Raw genomic sequence first — 21,715 nt, forward strand, 5'->3', positions numbered from 1 at the left:
ATGCATGATGATATATGTTCTAGTTGATTAAATATATGTTTTTTTTATACATTATAAAAGTATGTGATTACATATTTCAATATTTCATTTATACATTTTATGCCTCACTAAGTCTGTGACTTATAGTGTGAGTGTTTCACACGTAGGTTCAAAGAAACAAGAAGATCCAAGCTAGGACAAGTCGACAAGACAATATATATCAACTGAAGATCAGATCAGAAACAATTTAACAGTATGCCATTTTGTTGTATTAAATTTAGTTGGCATGTAATTAGATGTTTAAATTGTATATGCTCTGATCAGTTTTTGTAAAAACACCTTATTTTATTTATATGAATTAACAAGTTTTATTTTCCAATTGTGAGTGATTTTTTTATAATTAATTTTGATTACGGGTTTCACCATTTTGATATGAATAAAAGTTTTAAATTTTCAACCATCTTTTAAAAGTAAAAGTTTTGAAAAGTCAATGTGACACTTCGGATCTGTAACCGGGTCAGATACAGGTTGGGGTGTTACAACCTTTGAAATGTAAAATGACCCAAGGAACGTCTAAGCACTGTAATAAATAATACTTTCAACTCTGAAAAGAATAAATAAACCTCGAATACTAAATGACCTAAGTATCCTTAATGACTGAGGATTGAGTAAGTGACTTGGATAAGTCTGGAAATGCTGGTGAACTTATATAATGTACTATCCCCATGGGTTGTAAACCACGAATCAAGTATGTCGACATTTCTTGTAGTGTTGCAATGTGGGAATGAAATAAAGACCATTAGAATATCTATTCGTCTCCTTAAGATATATTCAAAGATAATTCTAAAGGTGATATATGGACAAGAAGTGTTGGTATTAAAGAGTGAATACCCTAGAAGGGCAACGAATTAACCGATCGACACAGATTGTAAATGTCATGGATTCTTCGTTTCTCCCTTATCAGCTCAAATCACTCTGGTCATATCTGAACACACAAGTAACTCAGATGTAAAGGATCCTGAATACCCCATTTGGTTCAATTGGACTTAACGTCCTGATAATTCAATATATAATCCTGAATACCCCTGATTGTTTGGGTGATGGAATCACTCTCAGTAAATCTGAATTTAGAATTATTCTGTATAAAGGTTCCTGATACACCTGAATCATAGCGGGATTTTAAAGTATCAACTTTAAATGTCTGATTAGATCCATTAGTAATCGATCCCTTTCAATAAGACCTCATTTCTGGAATATGATCAAATTACATAAATTTCATGTTTTCCTGATAACTATTATATGCTTCTAAAAAATATTTGGATCCTCTAGTATGTTCCCCATGTACTACATGATTGTTTTATATGTTCTGAAATGTGTTTTTATAGAAATTTACTGATTTATTGCTTATGAACCATGGCTACATGGTATGTGTTCTCCGATTACGGTTTTCACCGAAAAATATGAATTATTCCTGATTTATGGAATCATAAAATTTACTGATTTATGAACTATGGTTTTCTGTTTTCACTGATTACTACTAGAACTGTTTTATTGGAACATTATCTGGGTAGGCTAAAGGTTCAGCTTTGATGAAGATGGTAAATCCTTACGGACCTAAGGTGAACCTTGGGTAAGCTCTAAGGCCTTGAGAAACTTTTTTGGGTAGGCTTTCAAGCCCCAAGGCACTCCTTTGGGTTAATCATGAGACTATATATGGTGTACGTGTGGATGACAATTATATGGTTTATTTTATTGTCACGTTTACGAGATTTTACTGGATCACGATTCAAATATTACGATTTACGGTTAAAATTGATTTCTATTGGATTTTTATATGGGTAGGATTTTGGAGTATGGAGGTTCAACCCTAATCCAGCTGGTATATCCTTATAGACCTAAGGATACCGTTGGGTAGGCCCTTAGGCCCCAATGCATTCCCTTAGGTTGGCTCCCTTTGTTGTGTGCTTAAGGTAAGTCTTTATGGATGCAATTATGGGGAGCTGTATAACGGTGTTCGGTTGGAGGGTTTTACTATGGTTTTTAAAGATACAGTTTAAACTACAATTGTTTTAAAAATGATATGTACATTTTCACTGATTTTGTGGGAACACACTAGACAACCTATTTTGATCTCCTGAACCCAATCATCCGAAATATTTCCATCTGAACTGAAAGCTTATTATCTGTTACTACCTAAGATAATACTAGGACCTCAGCTCTGCATAAAAGTATGTAGATGTCTAAATCAATAAGAAAACATATGCTTATATGTTATCTGCATGTTCTTCAGTATCATCTGGTAGTATTGTATTACTGAGCTTTCCAAAGCTCATACTGTTACTCACCATTTCAGGTTAAAAGAATTGTACCGGTGTAGCTATCGACATCAGTAAGGGATTTCCATCGGCGTTGCTTGTGAGGTACGGTGCATGTGATTAGGGGGCATGTAGGTTGTATTTTGTTTTTTATATCCGAGTTTGAAATCTGTTTTTTATTTGAATACTGGTAAATTTTACTTTTTTTTATTTATAAATTGTTTTTATGATTTTACATATTTTAAAAAAAATTTAATTTCTGAAATTTTTATGGTGTGTTTCTCTGATGACCCTAATGTAATACCCCGGATCGAATCATGCCAACCACATCAGTCTGAGAAGGTTACAATTTACAAGTTATAAACATAGTTACAAATATCATAAATCTTTCGAATTTATTATACACACATTTAATTATATTTTGAATAATTTAAAAACTATTTACAAGTTTTAACACATCATATAATAAACTAACATGCAAATCTACTATTATTTTTTTTGAAATTAACATAGATCCAATATTATATATATATAAATAACTCATAAATTTTCCACCACAAAATCACAAATATTTTATTTTATTACATTGATTTGATCAACATAAAGACCAAGCTTGAATCCCACCCTCATAAAAAATCAAAGAGCTCTCCTTTCTTCTTTCCTCTTCTCCACCTTTTCACTGTTTCTCCACTTCAATCTGCAATCTCACCAATGACCATTCACATAGATTTCGATTGAAAATGACATTACAACAACAACAAAGCCAGCCATTGTTCTTGCTAGACACTCTCTACTGTGAAGAAGAAGAAGAAGAAGATGGAGTTGATGATTTGCAGGAACTGATGAGTTCTTCAACTTCTTCCAACAATGGCGGAAACCCTTTTTCCCTCTCGTTTCCTTTGTCGGACCAAGACTTGTTTTGGGACGACGATGAGCTTCTTTCGATGTTCTCGAAAGAAACAAAAATCCGTCTCAACATCGACGGCTACTTCCCGCCAATAGCTCGCCGTGAAGCTGTCGAATGGACGCTTAAAGTCAATGCCTTCCACGGGTTCACCGCCCTCTCGGCAGTTCTCGCGGTTAACTATCTCGATAGGTTCTTAACTAGCCTTCGGTTTCGAAGAGACGACGACAACAAGCCTTGGATGATCCACCTTGTTGCCGTCACTTGTCTCTCCTTGGCTGCTAAAGTTGAAGAAACACATGTCCCTCTTCTGTTAGACCTTCAAGTAATGTCACCAATAAAATAAACATTGTCCTACTGAAAATTATCATGATCCGAACTGTTAGTGTCATATTTCACGATACTAACAGTTTCCAATCAAATCTCAATAACATTTTTTGAAAAAATAAATGTTTTTTTATTTGTTGTATTGGTTGATGAGACAAAATATACATTGGAATCTAAAACCATTCAAAGAATGGCTTTTAATTCTCTCAACTCTAAAATGGAAAATGCATCCCATTACCCCCACCTCATTTCTCAATCATATCGTAAGAAGTAGGGGTGTAAACGAGCCGAGTCGAGCTCGAGTATTGCCGAATCGAGTTCGAGTATTGCCGAGCTCAACTCGAATTTGAAAACTTTAAATGTAGGTTCGACTCGACTCGAAAACTCAAGAGCCTAAAATTTTCAAACTCAACTCAAACTCGAAAGAAAATATTGAAACTCGACTCGAACTCAAAAAGACTCTAACTCAAAAAATATTCAAGAACTCGACTGAAGCTCGAGACTCGAGATCGATTGAAGCTCGATTCAAGCTCAAGTGCTCACCGCGTGGCTCCGTAAATTAAACCATTGAGTTTGGGATTTAATTTATAGGATCACTTGCGGAGCACTTGCTTCTATCTTAAAGATGTGGGATATAAGGCCACATGCTGTGAGTGAGATATACGGCAGAACTCTGCCCTCTTCCTCGTGCTCTTCACCCTCTTCAACACCCTGTTCGGATCCACGTTCCCGATCACCATCACGCAGTTTTGTTTCCTGATTACTTCGACAGTTTTTACGCCTGTTAACAACATACAAGTAATGAGAAATAAGTATGGAGATGTAAATGATGTTATGAAACAGTGGGGTTGGATTAATTGGACCTTTCATGTTGGTGACAACATTTCTGACTCTTCTGTCACAGCCATCGCAGTCCATTTTAACCTTGATTTCAACTGTCTGAGAAATTTTGATAGAATTAGTAGGAAAGTGGAGTTTTGCTGGTGATTTCTTGAATTTTTCATTCAAAGAAGAAGAAGAAGAAAGGTACCTGCATTGGCTTACGTTTACTCCTTTCGGAGACAATGCAAAAGTTTGAAATATAATCTAGAGCCTCCATGTTTGTTGCAGAAAGCTTGAGGATACACAAAACAGAGAGTTGAAGAGTGAAAAAGAAAATCAAAGAAACGTGGACAGGTATTCAAGCCCGTGTTTTAGAAATGGAGTATTAGCATTTTAGGACCTGTTATATTTGTAATCTTTTGATTTCGTCATTAATCAAGGTTTACGTTTTTATGATTTGGGTTGTTAATTTATTTTTATTTTATGTTTTGATCACCGTTTGTTTTGATAATGGACATATTGATTGATTTGACCAAGTGTGATTTATTAGTTTATTTACATATAAACCCTTGTTAATTTCATTAATTTCATTTTGCATAATTTATATGTTACCTTTATGTGCATAACTTAACTTTTATCATATAATCAGGTTTAGGGTTTAGGGCTTATGATTTAGGATTTAGGATTTAAGGTTTATGGTTTATAGTTTAGAGTTTAGAATTTAGGGTGCAATCTAATATGTGCTTAATTAAATGGGCTTTTATTTTTCTTTTAGTATCCTATCAGAAATTGGATTAAGGGTTTAGGGTTAAGTGCTTAAGGTTTAGGGTTTAGGGTTTAGAGTTTAGGTTTAGGGTTTAGTATTTATAGTTTAGAGTTTAGGTTTAGGATTTAGGGTGTATTCTAACATGTGCTTAATTAAATGAGCTTTTATTTTTCTTTTAGTAATATACAATGTAACAATTGGACTTGGGTTGCTTAATTAAAAAAAATTAAAGATTGAGGGTAGTTGTATTATAGAATTTTTAATATATTTTTAAAATTTTATAATTATCAATAATGTATTTTTAATAATTTTTTAATAATGTAATTTTAAAAAATCTAAAATTATGATATAACATTTTTTCGAGCTGCTCACGAGCTTTTCGAGTCGAATATCGAGTAGCTCGTTTCGGCTCGTTAAGAAATCGAGTATTCGATACGAGTATTTATCGAGCCTTGATCGAGTCGATCTCGAGTAGCTCGCGAACTGTCTCGTCTCATTTACAGCCCTAGTAAGAAGGCTTGGTTTAAAGATTCATGTCCGTTGGGAGTTTCTCAAGAAATGTGAGCAACTCCTCCTTTGTGTAATCTCCGGTAAGTTCATCCGATTTTTCGATCATGTGATCTGTTAGTAGAATGTCGATTAAGAGTTAAATCCGAATTAATATAAAAAAAACATAAAAAAGAAACACCCTTTGTTGTTTAATATTATAATTCAGTTTTTTGTTTTCATTTTGTGGGTGTTTTTGTAGATTCAAGATACATACATTATCTTCCGTCGGTTTGGGCCACTGCAACAATGATGCACGTTATAGACCAAGTTGAGCCGTTCACTCCCATTGACTACCAAAACCAACTCTTAAATGTTCTTAAAACAAAAAAGATTGGTTTTTTTAATCATTTTGGTAAAATTTCATTGAAGGTCCTTATATTATGTTTTTTTATATACTTAATCCTTTTATTTCCTCACCAAACGGGTCGTATTTTTACATTACATTTTCCGGGTCAAATCAAACGGGATAAGAGTCATATATAATTGTTATGGTAACATTTTGATTGCGAAGACCGTAAGCAGTTCATCTTTTTTAGTTTAAGCGGAGAGCAGCGACTAATATTTGTAATGGTTTGTGGAAGGTGATATTCAACCAGTATAGAGGAGTTCTAGAAAAAGGAAAATCTATCCTATTTTAAATCTACCTATTGACTTTTATGTCGACTCTTAATACTCGTGTGAGATTTAGGATCGTGATGACTATTCACAGATTAAAAAAGTAAATTAATATAATCGTCTAACAATAGATTCCATCGTGATAAATCATTTGAGTTTGTCATAGAGCATGTGGAGTGGTTATATCTTCTTTAGAGGACGTGAAGTCCCAAAGACTTTAAGATAACTCCAGAAGATAAAGATTTTGAAAGCCTCAAAATTCACTGAATAGAGAATATTATAACGAGAGTATAGATTCCAGAGAAGATCTAAACAAAGTGTAAGAATAGTAAGAAATTGATAAAAGAAAATGCATAGTACAATTGACCTTGCAATCATTAAATTCATGTCTTCCATTAATAAGCTTATTTAACATCTGTTTTTTTCATTGCTCCACTGTTGTTTTTTTATAGCAGGAGACAGTGAATGAATGCTACAAGCTCGTCGTTGAAGCATCAAAACGACACCAAAACAGCAATAATGCATCATGTCCAAAGAGAAGGAAGCTTATTGAGATGGCTCCTGCCAGCCCAGATGGCATAATCGATGTTTGTGGGTCGTCAAACTCTGTGCCATCATCACCCGAACCACCATTTAAGAAGTTCAGCAGAGCACAAAAATAAGATTGTCGTGTCTTAAAAAAGTAAAGGACATTAATATCATATCATAGAGAAAAAGAGAAATCATGAAGTTTATTAATAATGACGCTACATATCTTATTAAACATATCTTTTAATAAGATAATGACCCTTTACGGTATGCATTAGTCACTACTCAAACGAGTCTTTCTAAAGGTCGTCTTCACCACAAGATCTTATTATATAATGTTACCTGTCTGTTTATATATATATATATTAACTTTTTGGCATTGAAAATATTTTATTTTCCATCTTCAAGTATCTTTTCTATTTATTTTTATCATCGGAGTGTGTTTTACTATTTCTATTTAAGACTTATAACTGTTTTTCTTAATAGTTTAATCTCAAAAATCCAAACATAATTTCTCTTATTAAGAGGATAATACACAGGACACATGATAAGACGGGTCGCTTAATTTAAAAATTGGAGGCTTCAATTTAATATGAATTTGATAATATTTCATTAACTTTAAATTATAAAATAAAAATTTATCTTGATCCAATCAAACTCGATATATATATTTTATTATTCAATAATATAAAACGATAATTAAAAGTATGTATATAAATATTACAATAGTTATTTTTAAATATATAGAGAGAGATATAATAGTAATTATTAAGATCAATGATTTTCTTACAATAAATTTCAATTCACTCTAATATTTTCCTTCACAAATCTACTTTGGTTTATTTTAATTTTGAACTATAATCAAATTAGAATTTGTCGCAATTAAGTATTTTGATTATTCATAATTTTATCAATGTATTCACTTAATGATTTCTTTCTGAGAAAATCGCCTCAGTGACCAAAAATGTCTTATAATATATGATTTTAACTAACTTTTTTTGGATTTGCCAAAATGACCAACAAAATCGCAATGCGAAATAAAAATCGCAACGCGATCTCCAAAATCGCAAATCAGTTCCTAGAATCGCAACGCGATTATGAAGAATCGCAATGCGATAGTACAAATTCGCATTGCGATTTTCCAGAATCGCAACGCGAATATGAAAATCGCAACGCGAACATATAAATCGCAACGCGATTCTGACTATCGCAACGAGTATCCGTAAAATCGCAACGCGTATCCGTAAATCGCAACGACAATACGTAAAATCGCAACGTGTATCCGTAAATTGCAACGAGAATACGTAAATCGCAACGCGTATCTGTAAATCGCAACGAGAATACGTAAATCGCAATGCGTATCCGTAAATCACAACGACAATACGTAAAATCGCAACGCGTATCCGTAAATCGCAACGCGATTTTTAAAGCGCCATTAGAATCGCTACGCGTATTTTATTTTCAAATTCCAAACACGAATATTAATTATCGGAACACTGAACCGTCCACAGTATATCCCGTAATCGCAACTCATAACCTAAAACCTAAAAATCACAACTCAGTCCCATCTCTCACTCTCTACGGCGAAATCCGTCCCCATCTCCGAAGATTTCCGTCCCCATCTCCGGCGAAATCCCTCACAACCATTCACGGTCAGAAATCCCTCACAATCATTCAGAAATGGAAAATCAACCTCCGAGGGTTAGTTTTTTTTAATTATTTTTATTTTGAAATTTTTGCATTATTTTAGGTTTTTCATATTGAAATTGATGATAAGTTTACTGGTAATTTCAATAATAGATTAACCATTTCACTTAGATTTCTTATTAAATTCATTCGATTACTGCCAATACTGCTAAACTATTTAGTCTTTAACCCTGTGAAGTTAGTATTTGTCTTTGTTTTGTCTTTTGGTTGAAGTAATGCAATCCATTAAAGTTTCGATTTGCAGAAGAATAATAGTTTCTAAACTTAAAATCGCAATATGAAAATGAAAATCGCAACACGAAAATGACTATCGCAACGAGAGAAATGAAAATCGCAACACGAAATGAAAATCGCAACGATATAATCGCAACGCGAAACCAAAATCGCATTGCGATTTTCATTTCGCGTTGCGATTCTCTCGTTGCGATTTTAATTTCGCGTTGCGATTTTCATTTCCGCGTTGCGATAGTCATTCTCTCGTTGCGATTTTCATTTCAACCAAAAGACAAAACAATGTTGCAAATTTTAGTTTCAAGAATAAACTACTACTCTTTATGTTTATTGTTTTTGGTATATCTTCACAGTGTAGTTTTTGGTATATCTAACTTGGTATGTTTATTGTTTTTGTAGAAATTTTTTTCGTCTTCATTGACATTAAGGAATAAAGTTAGCCTAGCCACTACAATTGCTTCGAAGCTCACCTGCACAAAGAAAATTGTTTGAGGAAACCTACTTCGGGCTATGGTTGAGAGTACAGCATCCGGGTGGAGATGCTAATTTGACCCATTTGTGGCTTCAGACCATGACTAGCGATCTACCCGACAGTATACAACGTGGTGAGGAAGAGATATGGTTTCATTTTCCACCGTCGTATACTTGTTTTGGGCGGAAGGAGTTCTGCTTAATCATTGGTCTACGATTCGGACACGATGATGTAGGCCGGTACACTCGTCATATCACCCGCCCATCATGGTTATCCTGGGTTTTTCCTGATGAGTCAATAGAGAAGCCGAACTTACACGTCGATGACCTGAAGAAATTGTTTATGGCAATGGGTCGAAATACACTTTGTCAGGCTTTGTTTGGTCCTTTAAGGTAAGAATTTCTATATAATGTTTTCAAAATTATAATTAATTATTTAACAATTACTAATGTTTGTTATTATATTGTTTGTAGATTTGGATATTCGAGGCTTTCCCCAGCATGCGGACATATGCATTAAAAACTTCAAATGATATTCCTAGGGCTATTTCCTGGAAGAGGAAACGTCTGTTGGATTAGGAAGACTTAATACCATATGAGACAATAAATAATGTAAGTTAACACAAATACTATCATATATAAACAAGTTATTAATAGTAGACATTTAACTTTGTTTGAGTTTTTATATTTTTAGGAGGCCAACACTCCATTACAGAGACTGACACCCACGGAGGCTGAGCTTGCCACTGATTGGTGGCAAGCTAGTCAGCGTTTTTTTGATGGCACGAATGATGAGCAGCCTCCACTTCCTCCACTTCGAGAGCCATCACCTCACCCAGAGCCATCACCTGATCGACCCGACTATACACCTCTACAACGAGAGCCATCACCTATCCCGTCACATCATCAAGCCTCTTCTCCACCATCACCTCATGATAGGCGACCGACAAAGATGCCACGACTTCTATCTCCCTGTTCTCCACCTCCACGGGATGAGTCAAGGGAGTTACGTGATGAGGTCAATGCCTTGCGTGAGGAGATCGGTACTCTACGTGATAACGATGGTGCATGGCGTGTGGAGGTGTCTACTTTACGTGGTGAGGTTGCCGCTCTACGTGAGATGGTAGTATCGTTGCAGAATGAGGTTCATACTCTACGCAACGAGGTAAGTTTAAGATTTTTCATATTTAACTTGATGATAAATTTACTCGTAATTTCACTTAGATTAACCATTTCACTTAGATTGCTTAGTAAATTTATTCGGTTGCTGCCAATACTGCTAAACTGTTTATTCTTTAACACTGTGAAGTTAGTATTTGTCTTTTGTTTTGTCTTTTGGTTGAAGTAAATTTATTCGGTTGCTGCCAATTCTGCTAAATTGTGTATTCTTTAACACTGTGAAGTTAGTATTTGTCTTTGTTTTATCTTTTGGTTGAAAGTAAATTTGTTTGGTTGCTGCCAATTCTGCTAAACTGTGTATTCTTTAACACTGTGAAGTTAGTATTTGTCTTTGTTTTGTCTTTTGGTTGAAAGTAAATTTGTTCGGTTGCTGCCAATTCTGCTAAACTGTGTATTCTTTAATACTCTGAAGTTAGTATTTGTCTTTGTTTTGTCTTTTGGTTGAAGTAATGCAATCCATTCAAGTTTCAATTTGCAGAAGAAGAAATAGTTTACTTTCGCAACATGAAACTTAAAATCGCAACGTGAAAAATGACTATCGCAACGCGAAATGAATCGCAACGAGAGAATCGTAACGCGAAATGAAAATCGCAACGCGAAACTATAATCGCGTTGCGATTTTCATTTCGCAATGCGATTCTCTCGTTGCGATTTTCATTTCACGTTGCGATTTTCATTTCGCGTTGCGATTCATTTCGCGTTGCGATAGTCATTTTTCACGTTGCGATTTTAAGTTCCAGAAACTATTCTTCTTCTGCAAATTGAAACTTGAATGAATTGCATTACTTCAACCAATAGAAAAAGACAAATACTAACTTGACAGTGTTGCAAGTTTGAAACATATTTATCTTTGTTATCTGATGCATTTTGTGAACTATGATAGAATAATGACTTGGGTGAATACAATGCAAGTTTGAAACATATTTGTCTTTTTTTTCACTGTTTAAATATCATGTTTGTTTATTTACTGATTTTTGTATTTAATTATTTAGCGGCCCGATAAGGTGGATCCTTTACGTCGGGTTTTTCTTGCACGACAGAGTTCACGCATCAGACGGCATACATGTGCTATTAAGTCTCCGTACACCCCAATAGTGCGAAGACACCGCAAGAAGAAGCCCGACTCGCCTGTCATCCCTCAAGAGTCCACTCCTATCGTTGAAGAGGCCCCTATCATTCCTCGAGAGTCCCCTCCCACCGTTCAAGAGGCCACTGTCATCGTTGAAGAGGTCCCTCCCACCATTCAAGAGCCCGATTCATATGGCGTCATATGTAAGATTCACATGGCGTCATATGAGAGTTGGCTCTCGTATGCGTTACCGGCCAGTACCATTTCGGTATCTGAAGTGGAGAGGATACAACTACCGGACACAATTCTGGATAACACCATTTGGGCTAAGACTGGAGTTGATTTTTATCTACATGAGCGGAGCCAAGGGTGTTTCACTGACATATGCAAGCTCAACGATGATATCTATTTGTTGCTTGATCGGTCTTGGTGGGGCGTATTATTAGGGGTCGAAGACAATGGCTATTTCGATGGAGGGGTAAGTCTTATATTTTCTTATATTTCAATTGATTTTTTTTAAATTTATGTAAGTCACTAATATATGTCTTTTTTTTGTAAAACAGCATATCGATGCGTGGGTGTCACGTCTTCTAATAATTAGGAAACTTAAGAAAAATAAAAGAAATACACGATATACAATTATGCCGACGTCTTTTAACGCCGTTCACTTGAAGAATCAACGAGATGAATCATTTGCGTTGGGCAATGGACAAGATAAACTTTATCCTGCATGGTGGGAGGTCGATAAGGTTAGTATTTATTTTAGATTGAGTTTAAAGGTATTCATAAATAACTGTGCAAATGAATGAATTATTACTTATGATTGCAGGTGTTTATCCCTGTTTTGGAACGTAAACATTGGCTTCTCGTCGAGCTTCAGCTCCCATCCCTTAAGGCAATAGTATATGACAGCATGATAAATTACATATCATTGGCTGATGTAAGAGATATTATTAAGGGATGGATCTCTCATTTGGCTAAATTCTTGGATGCGATAAATTATTGGACTCGTTCTGGAAACAAGAAGCCAAAGAACCTCAATATTACAGTTAGTAGAGATGAGACCGCACCACAACAAACGAAAAGAGCCAGAGGGGATTGTGGTCCTCTCGTATGCTTGGCATTGGAGCGTTTGTTCACAGGAAGTATAAAGTATCTACCTCCCACCGATAGAGATAGAGCTGTAGTAGGCTTGTGGTTTCGGCATTATATGGCTAGATCGATATATACGAGACGATGCCTACTTGCATCCGCGTTATACAAATGTCCATAAAAAATTGGTAAGTTTATAGGCTTTTGGTTTGAAAATGTTTGGTTAAGTACCTAGAATTCAATAATTTGCTGTTTGTAGGTTTTAGATGTGTAAAAAGTGTTGTTTGAGCAAATGTTTGGTTTCTGCAGGTTAATCTTAGAAGTGAGCTGTGTGAAAATGATGTATGGCTGCAAAAGTTGATTCAATAGTAGATGAGGAAATAAGAATTATTGCTTATTTTTTTATTGTTTAATTGATTTGTAAAAGATGATTTGTAAAAGTTGATTTGTTTAATTGATGTGAATATAATTCTTATTTGTGTTTGTTTAATTGATTAAAATGTAATGGTTGATTTTGTTGATTTCAATCTGCATTATGTTGAAGGCAAAAATGACTATCGCAATGCGAAATGAAAATCGCAACGAGAGAATCGCAATGCGAAATGAAAATCGCAACGAGAGAATCGCAATGCGAAATGAAAATCACAACGACAAAATCGCAACGCGAAACTAAAATCGCAACGCGTTGCGATTCCCTCGTTGCGATTTTCATTTCGCATTTCGATTCTCTCGTTGCGATTTTCATTTCGCATTGCGATTCTCTCGTTGCGATAGTAATTTCCGCGTTGCGATAGACATTAAGATGATTGCGAACGTCATTTCCGTGTTGCGATAGTCAAATGAATGCCTAATAAGTGATAACAACTGAACAGATCATAGCAATTTTCAAACTCAAGTTACTAATACATGCCTAACTGAAAATGTTAAAAGTTCACACATAAAATCCACATAATACAACGTTTGCATTTAAAAATCACCTAAGTTAACAGTCCCAAAATGTGAAGCCGGTTGTGATTGGGATTTTAAAGATGATTACGATTTTGATTGCCTTTTGCTTGACACCATATGAGCTTTGGATTTTGATGAGGATCCATATTTTGGTAGAGAAAAAGATGATTGTGATGGCACTGGTGATCCACATGTCAACCTTGTATGACTGCTTTCCTTGCACCGACTACATGTCGATCTCTTCTTCTCTTCACCCTTAGACGGTATACGATCGTGACTTTTTGGTCGGCCAGGTAGGCTTCTGTCCATGGCTGGTGGCAAAACTGTTTGTAAGTCATCTGGTATATCCCACTCAGAAGGATGTGGAATAGGGTATACAATCTCGCCATAAGTCTGTCGATATACTTCTGTAGTGTAGCAATCCATAGCGTATGCGCTTGAATCATCTTGGTTTAGATGAAGAGAAACTTTTATAACATGGCCACACTGATAACCAGATGTTTGCCATTTCATACAACTACACGCCTTTGCATTTATAACATGGCCACACTGATAACCAGATGCTTGAATTATCTTCTTCAGTGTTATATGAATTACAGAATGGATGTTCAACATGTTCATTTACAGTCGTAACTTCCTCCTCATTATCATCAACAACATCTTCCTCGGCAACGGCTATTTCATCATCAAAATTTGAGTATTGACCAATATCAAAATCATTACACGCAGGGTCTGTTTCTTCTTCTGAAAAATCATCAAAATCTGAGTATTGACCAAGATCAAAGTCCGGGTATTGACCAAGATCAAATTTCGAATACTGACTAGTACTAACAATTTTTTCTGTTGGCTCATCATCGTCTAACTGGTCAATACGAAAACCGGAATTTGGTGCTGAAAGTTGATTGGGATTTGGATTAGGAAAAGGTTGTGGGTTTTGAGATTGTGTTTGGTATTGGAAATGTGGTGAAACAATATTTGCTTGGTGATAAAATTGTGGTGGAACCATTAAATTTTGAGCACCATAAACTGGGGTTGAAAAACTTAATTGATTACTACCCTCTACTGACCCAACTTCACTACTTCTAGGTTTAACAACATACAATGTAACATCATCACTAGAAACACTAATGTAAGCAATGAATCGTTCAACATCTTCATTGTCAGTTAACAAATAAACTTTACCATTTCTATGATAAGATAGCCTAAATCCAATTAGGGGCTCTAAATTAAATTTATTTGCAACACGTAACATTAGAGTTTCATAAGTTAACTTTTTTAATGACAGTTTTAGTTGAAGATTCATGGGTAAAGACATATATTGTAAAACACCATGAACATTCTCCCATGACCCTCCAAAACACAAATCTATCCAAACATGATCAACATTAGATGATTTCATTATTGTAAATTAATTTACTAAACAAACGAGCTGCGAAACTAAAACATATTGCCGGATGGGGAAGGATGTCGTTGGATATAAGAACGGATGTCGTCGGAGAGAGTGATAGATGGAGATGGAATGAGTTACGATTTAGGGATTTAGGTTATGAGTTGCTGCTGCTGCGTAGTTATATACCCAAAACATTTGTGTTGCGAAATTAAAACCTGTTGCGAATTCAGAAATTGAGTTGCGAATTTGAAATTCAGTATTGCGATAGTCAGAATCTCGTTTCGATTTACAGATTCGCTATACGATTACGTAAATCGCAATGCGAATACGTAATCGCGTTGCGATTTACGTATTCGCGTTGCGATTTACGTATTCGCGTTGCGATTTAAGTAATCGCGTTGCGATTTAAGTAATCGCGTTGCGATTTAAGTAATCGCGTTGCGATTTAAGTAATCGCGTTGCGATTTACGTATTCGCGTTGCGATTTAGGAAAATCGCAACGCGAATTTGGGAAATCGCAATGCAATAGTCAGAATCGCGTTGCGAATCTGGAAACTGATTTGCGATACCGGAGATCGCGTTGCGAATTATCGATCGCATTGCGATTTAGTTGGTCATTTTGGCAAATCTAAAAAAAGTTGGTTAAAATCGTATATTATAAGGTATTTTTGGTCACTGAGGTTATTTTCTCTTTCTTTCCAAGTTTAACTTTACATAGATGTTAAAATTTCCCTCATAATCACCAAAAAGAGGTGGCAACTTTATCAAGTCGCTCGCATTAGACGACAATTTTATTGAAATTTTAGAAATGATTTTTTGAGAAATCGTGGACAAGGGATGACGACTCATATATATATCATAAAAACTCTATATTTCTTTAACGGTAAAGCATATAAATGGTTCATTGATAATAGGATATTGTTTTATTGAGCATTTGACTATTAAAAGTTACAAATTTATCTCTAGACTATAAGATATTGTTCTGTTTGAATCTATCGACTATTAAAACTTACAAAATTGTCACCCGACTATTCATATGTTTCAAACTTGTCATTTTCTGTTAAAAATAGATGGTCGTCTAAACTGGATGTTAACATGCTGACAGGGATATGATTTTATCATATGTTCGATGACATAATGTAAATAGAGACTCTCCATAATATAAAAAAAACTCGATCCATAAAATACAACTCAAACGATTCTATGATCATATTGTATCTTATCCTAGTTAACAGGTTAATGTCCAATTCAAACAACTATCAATTTTTTTTAACGAAAAATGATTAATTTGGAACATATAAATAGTCAGATAATCATTTTGTAATTTTTAATAGTTGAGAAACTAAAAAGATAGTATCCTATAATCGAGGGACCATTTTGTAACTTTTAATGGTCTCACGGCCAATTGTGTACATTACTCTTTTCTTAAATAATTCCTCAACAATGTCATTTCCCTAAATTTTTTACGTACAATATGACCTTAAATAAAGAATTAATAAACATTTTTTTTAATTTTAGGTTATTAAAATCGCCCTAAATAAGGAGGTTAATACAACAATCCAACAACTTAAGTCGTAGGTAGTTCTGTCGTAGGATAGCCTAATATAGAGCTAAGGAAAGGCGCTACGGGAAATGTTAATATTTTTTAAACATTTCCAGTAAAGCACTACCTAAAATGTTATTTTTTCTACCGGATATGTTAATTTCGCTACCTAAAATGAATATCTTTGATATTAACATTTTCGGTAGAAAAAATAACATTTTAGGTAGCGCCCGATATTTATATTTTCGGTAGAAAAAATGACATTTTATGTAGCGCTCTACCGAAAATGTTAAAAAAAATTAACATTTTCGGTAGTTTCTTATCTTAATCTTATATTAGGTTGTCTTTTCTTATACATCTCCTAAGTCGTGATGTAATAATGAATGTTTCAATGATTAAAGACAATGAATTACCAACTATAAATTATATATATCTCACCTATCATCTATGTTGTAAATTCAATATTAGCCTAAATAAGTTCACACCTAAATTAATTTGATGTCATTACTTACATCAATTTAGTTTTGATATCATTGCTTACATCAATTTAGTTAGGTGAAAATTAAGTATTTTTCTCATGTTTTAATTTCAATGGTTTAGATTATTTAGTGATTATTTTAATGAGTGGTTTAGATTGTTTCTTGTAACCTATAAATACCCTACTTGTATTTGAGTTTTATCATCCAACAATCAAAGCTTAATTATAAGCATTTGAAAGCTTTCTTAAGAATCCTTCCTTTTTGCAATTTTGTGAGATTATTCTAAAGAGAGTTTTTATTCTTCTCGATCAATTAGAGTTTTTACTCTATTTTGATTCTACAATTGGTATCCGAGCCACGCTTTTAAGGTCTCTTGAAATTCCAAGTATACTCTGTGGCTGCAGTTTTTAACTGATCTTCCACATCAGAAAACATTTCTTGAGATTATTGTCGGGGTTATTACAAATAAGCTTCTTTGTGCTTAGAGTAATTTAGTACTCTGCACATTTGTTACTCAAGCTTGTTCGGTATAGTCAAAGCCTTGACTTCAAGATGGGTGATCTTCAAGTAGTTGGAGGAATCAAGAAGTTCAACAACAAAAACTACAACACATAGGCAACATATATGGAGTCATACTTACAAGGTCAAGACCTTTGAGAGGTTGTCGGTGGTGGTGAAGTTACACAACCAGCGGCAGAAGACTGTTGGACCAAGAAAAAGCATGTTGAAAGTAATACTGCTACTTCCAGTTCGAAGGAGAATAGTGAAGATGGTTGGGATGCTGAAGCATTATTTGCTACGGAGGAAGAAGAATTAGCTCTCACGGTAACAACACCCGAACGAATTGACTACAAGAATGATTGGATCGTAGATTCGGGCTGCTCAAATCATATGACGGGCGACAAACAGAAGTTACAAAACCTGTCTGAGTATAATGGAGGTCGTGTGGTGGTGACAGTTGACAACTCAAGGTTATCGATAACTCACATCGGTAAGACGATAGTTATGCCTCGATATAATATTAACCAGGTGCAACTTCAAGATGTTTACCATGTCCCAGGAATGAAGAAAAATTTGTTATCTGTGGCTCAACTAACATCATCAGGTCATTATGTCTTATTTGGTCCCCAAGACGTGAAGGTTTATCGTGACGTCAAAATCTCAGAAACACCAACAATGGAGGGACGACCTTTGGAGTCAATTTACGTGATGTCAGCATAGTCTGCATATGTAGACAGGATGAGAAAAAATGAGACATCAGATCTATGGCACATGCGGTTAGGTCACGTTAGCTATTCCAAGCTAGTGTGATGGTGAAGAAGTCGATGCTTAAGAGGCTTCCTCAACTAGACGTGAGAACAGACACGGTCTGTGCGGGATGCCAGTATGGTAAAGCACACCAATTACCATATGATGAGTCAAAGTTTAAAGCAAAAGAACCGTTGGAGTTGGTTCACTCTGATGTGTTCGGACCATTTAAGCAATAGTTAATTAGCGGTATGCAGTACATGGTAACATTCATTGATGACTTCTCCAGGTATGTGTGGGTTTTCTTTATGAAATAAAAATCTGACACATTCTCAAAGTTTAAAGAGTTCAGAGACTCAGCTGAAGGAGAAGTGGGAAAGAAAATATGTTGCTTACGCACAAATAATGGAGGAGAATATAAATCAAACGAGTTCTCTCAATACCTAAGGGAGTGTCGAATACGTCATCAGTACACTTGTGCCAACACGCCACAACAGAATGGTGTAGCAGAAAGAAAAAACCAGCATCTTGCAGAAATTTGTCAAAGTATGCTACATGCAAAGAACGTACCTGGAAGGTTTTGGGCTGAAGCAATGAGGACTACAACCTTTGTGATAAACAGACTTCCTCAACCAAGGTTAGGAATTGTTTTGCCCTTTGAGAAACTATGGAACATAAAACCTACAGTTAGCTACTTTCAAGTATTTGGCTGTGTATGTTATGTGTTTGATCCTGATCATTTACGGAGCAAATTTGACAAGAAAGTTGTTAGATGTATCTTTGTGGGATATGATAGCCAGAGAAAGGGGTGGAAATGTTGTGATCCAATTAGTGGAAGATGCTACACGTCACAAAATGTGGTATTTGATGAAGTATCTTCTTGGTGGTCCTCAAAGAATGAGGTGTTGCCAGATTCGAGAGAATTTGGAGACAAGCTACAACAAAAGATGGGGGAGCATGCTGTTCAATTCCAAACAAGTTCAGATGAATCAGAAGATCCAAATGGTGATGATGTCGAACAAAGAGTGACTCATAATCCTTGGCAAACTGGCGTGTATCAACAACCAAACAAAGAAGGTGGACCCAGTGAAACAGAAGAATCAATTCCACAATCTCAACTCTGAAGGTCAACAAGAATACGAAGGCTAAATCCTAAATATGCCAATACAACCATAATTGAAGAAGTAACAGAGCCTGAGATGTTCGAAGAAGCATTGCAGAGTTCTGAGTGGATGATAGCTATGAAAGAAGAGATCGATGCACTTCAGCAAAATCAAACTTGGGATCTTGTGCCAAAGATAAAATATGTGAAACCCATATCTTGCAAATGGGTTTACAAGATAAAGCGCTGTCCTGATGGGTCAATCGAGAGGTACAAGGCACGATTGGTAGCTCGTGGTTTTTCTCAACAATATGGACTAGACTATGATGAAACATTTAGTCCAGTGGCAAAACTTACAACCGTACGAGTTCTACTTGCACTTGCAGCCAAAAAAGACTGGAATTTGTGGCAGATGGATGTGAAGAATGTTTTTCTTCATGGAGAGCTAGATCGAGAGATCTAAATGACCCAACCAAGGGGTTTTCATAGTCAAGATCATCTTGAACATGTGTGTAAGTTGCGAAAAGCACCCTACGAATTGAAACAAGCACTTAGGGCGTGGTATGGTAAGATTGCTGAATTTCTAACGAAAAGTGGTTATTCAGTAACACCTGTAGATTCTAGCTTGTTCGTCAAAGTCAATTAAGGTAAGCTAGTTATCGTGCTAGTCTACGTTGATGACTTAATCATAACCGGTGATGATGAGACAGAAATTCTTCAAACAAAGGAGAATTTATCAGTTCGTTTCCAGATGAAGGAACTTGGACAACTTAAGCACTTCCCTGGTTTAGAGGTTGATCGCACACACGAAGGAATATTTCTATATCAATAGAAATATGCTAAAGATTTATTAAAGAGGTTTGGAATACTCGAATGCAGGTCAACTTTAACGCCAATGGAACCAAATATCAAAATGTGTGCACATGAAGCAAAAGATTTGGAAGATGCAACAATGTATCGACAATTGGTAGGTAGTCTGATCTACTTAACCTTGACTCGACCTGACATTTCTTATGCAGTTGGTGTGATGAGTCGGTATATGCAAAATCCAAAGAAGCCTCATTTGGAAGCAGTTCGACGAATACTGAGATATGTGAAGAGTACAATTGACTATGGTCTTTTGTACAAGAAAGGTGAAGACTGCAAGTTAGTTGGTTATTGTGATGCTGATTATGCAGGAGATCATGACACCAGGAGATCAACAATTGGGTATGTGTTTAAGCTTGGCTCCGGAACAATTTCTTGGTGTAGCAAGAGACAACCAACAGTATCATTGTCAACCACTAAAGCTGAGTATCGAGCAGCAGCAATGGCAGCTCAAGAGAGTACATGGTTAATACAGTTGATGAATAATCATGGTTAATATAGTTGATGAATAATCTACATCAACCAGTAGATTATGCAATTCCATTGTATTGTGACAACCAATCGGTAATTCGGCTGGCGGAGAATCCTCTTTTTCATGCAAGAACTAAACATGTGGAAGTACATTACCACTTTGTTATGGAAAAAGTTTTGCAAGAAGAGATTGAGATGAGGCAAATCAAGACAGATGAGCAAATTGCTGACTTGTTTACAAAAAGCTTGAGTGTTGGAAAGTTTGAATATTTCCGTCGTCAGCATGGCGTGATTCAAAGAATAGAGGCTAACATTGAGGGGGAGTGTTGAAAATTCAATATTAGCCTAAATAAGTTCACACCTAAATTAATTTGATGTCATTGCTTATATCAATTTAGTTTTGATGTCATTGCTTACATCAATTTAGTTAGGTGAAAATTAAGTATTTTTCTCATGTTTTAATTTTAATGGTTTAGATTATTTAGTGATTATTTTAATGAGTGGTTTAGATTGTTTCTTGTAACCTATAAATACCCTACTTGTATTTGAGTTTTATCATCCAACAATCAAAGCTTAATTATAAGCATTTGAAAGCTTTCTTAAGAGTTCTTCCTTTTTGCAATTTTGTGAGATTATTCTAAAGAGAGTTTTTCTTCTTCTCGATCAATTAGAGTTTTTATTCTATTTTGATTCTACAATCTACCTTATAATTTCATAAATATTTACACCTTGACAGTTATTTACTATTGTTAACGTCACAGTATTATATATGATTGTATATAATATTAATATGAATGAAATAATATAATATTGAACTCATTTAACGACCTCAGTGAATAATGAGAGTATTGTTTTTTTAGAAGTCATGGATTTAAATATCTGCATTGGCATAGCATTTGTACGTTATTAATGACTAAAAGAGATTATAAAATAGAATAATATTCGATTTTACGGCACTCCAAATTTTATAACAATAATTGTGCCAATCAAACTAATATTCAGTTGATATAATCAGAAAACATCAACCAAAATTAACAGTGTTAGTAATTAAAAAAAATAGGATGAGACCTTTTTTTTAAAGTAATAGGATTGTTATGAATAACAGCGAGTAAT

At 35.0% G+C, this 21,715-nt stretch overlaps 1 pseudogene; it reads left to right on the top strand.

Moving 5' to 3' along the window:
- Positions 1-3,034: 3,034 nt before the first annotated feature.
- LOC120150987 lies at positions 3,035-6,939 on the top strand (annotated as a pseudogene).
- The last annotated feature ends 14,776 nt before the right edge of the window (positions 6,940-21,715 follow it).

This window comes from Hibiscus syriacus, unplaced genomic scaffold (assembly GCF_006381635.1).
Source record: "Hibiscus syriacus cultivar Baekdansim isolate YM2019G1 unplaced genomic scaffold, ASM638163v2 tig00111027_pilon, whole genome shotgun sequence".
Taxonomy (NCBI): Eukaryota; Viridiplantae; Streptophyta; class Magnoliopsida; order Malvales; family Malvaceae; genus Hibiscus; species Hibiscus syriacus.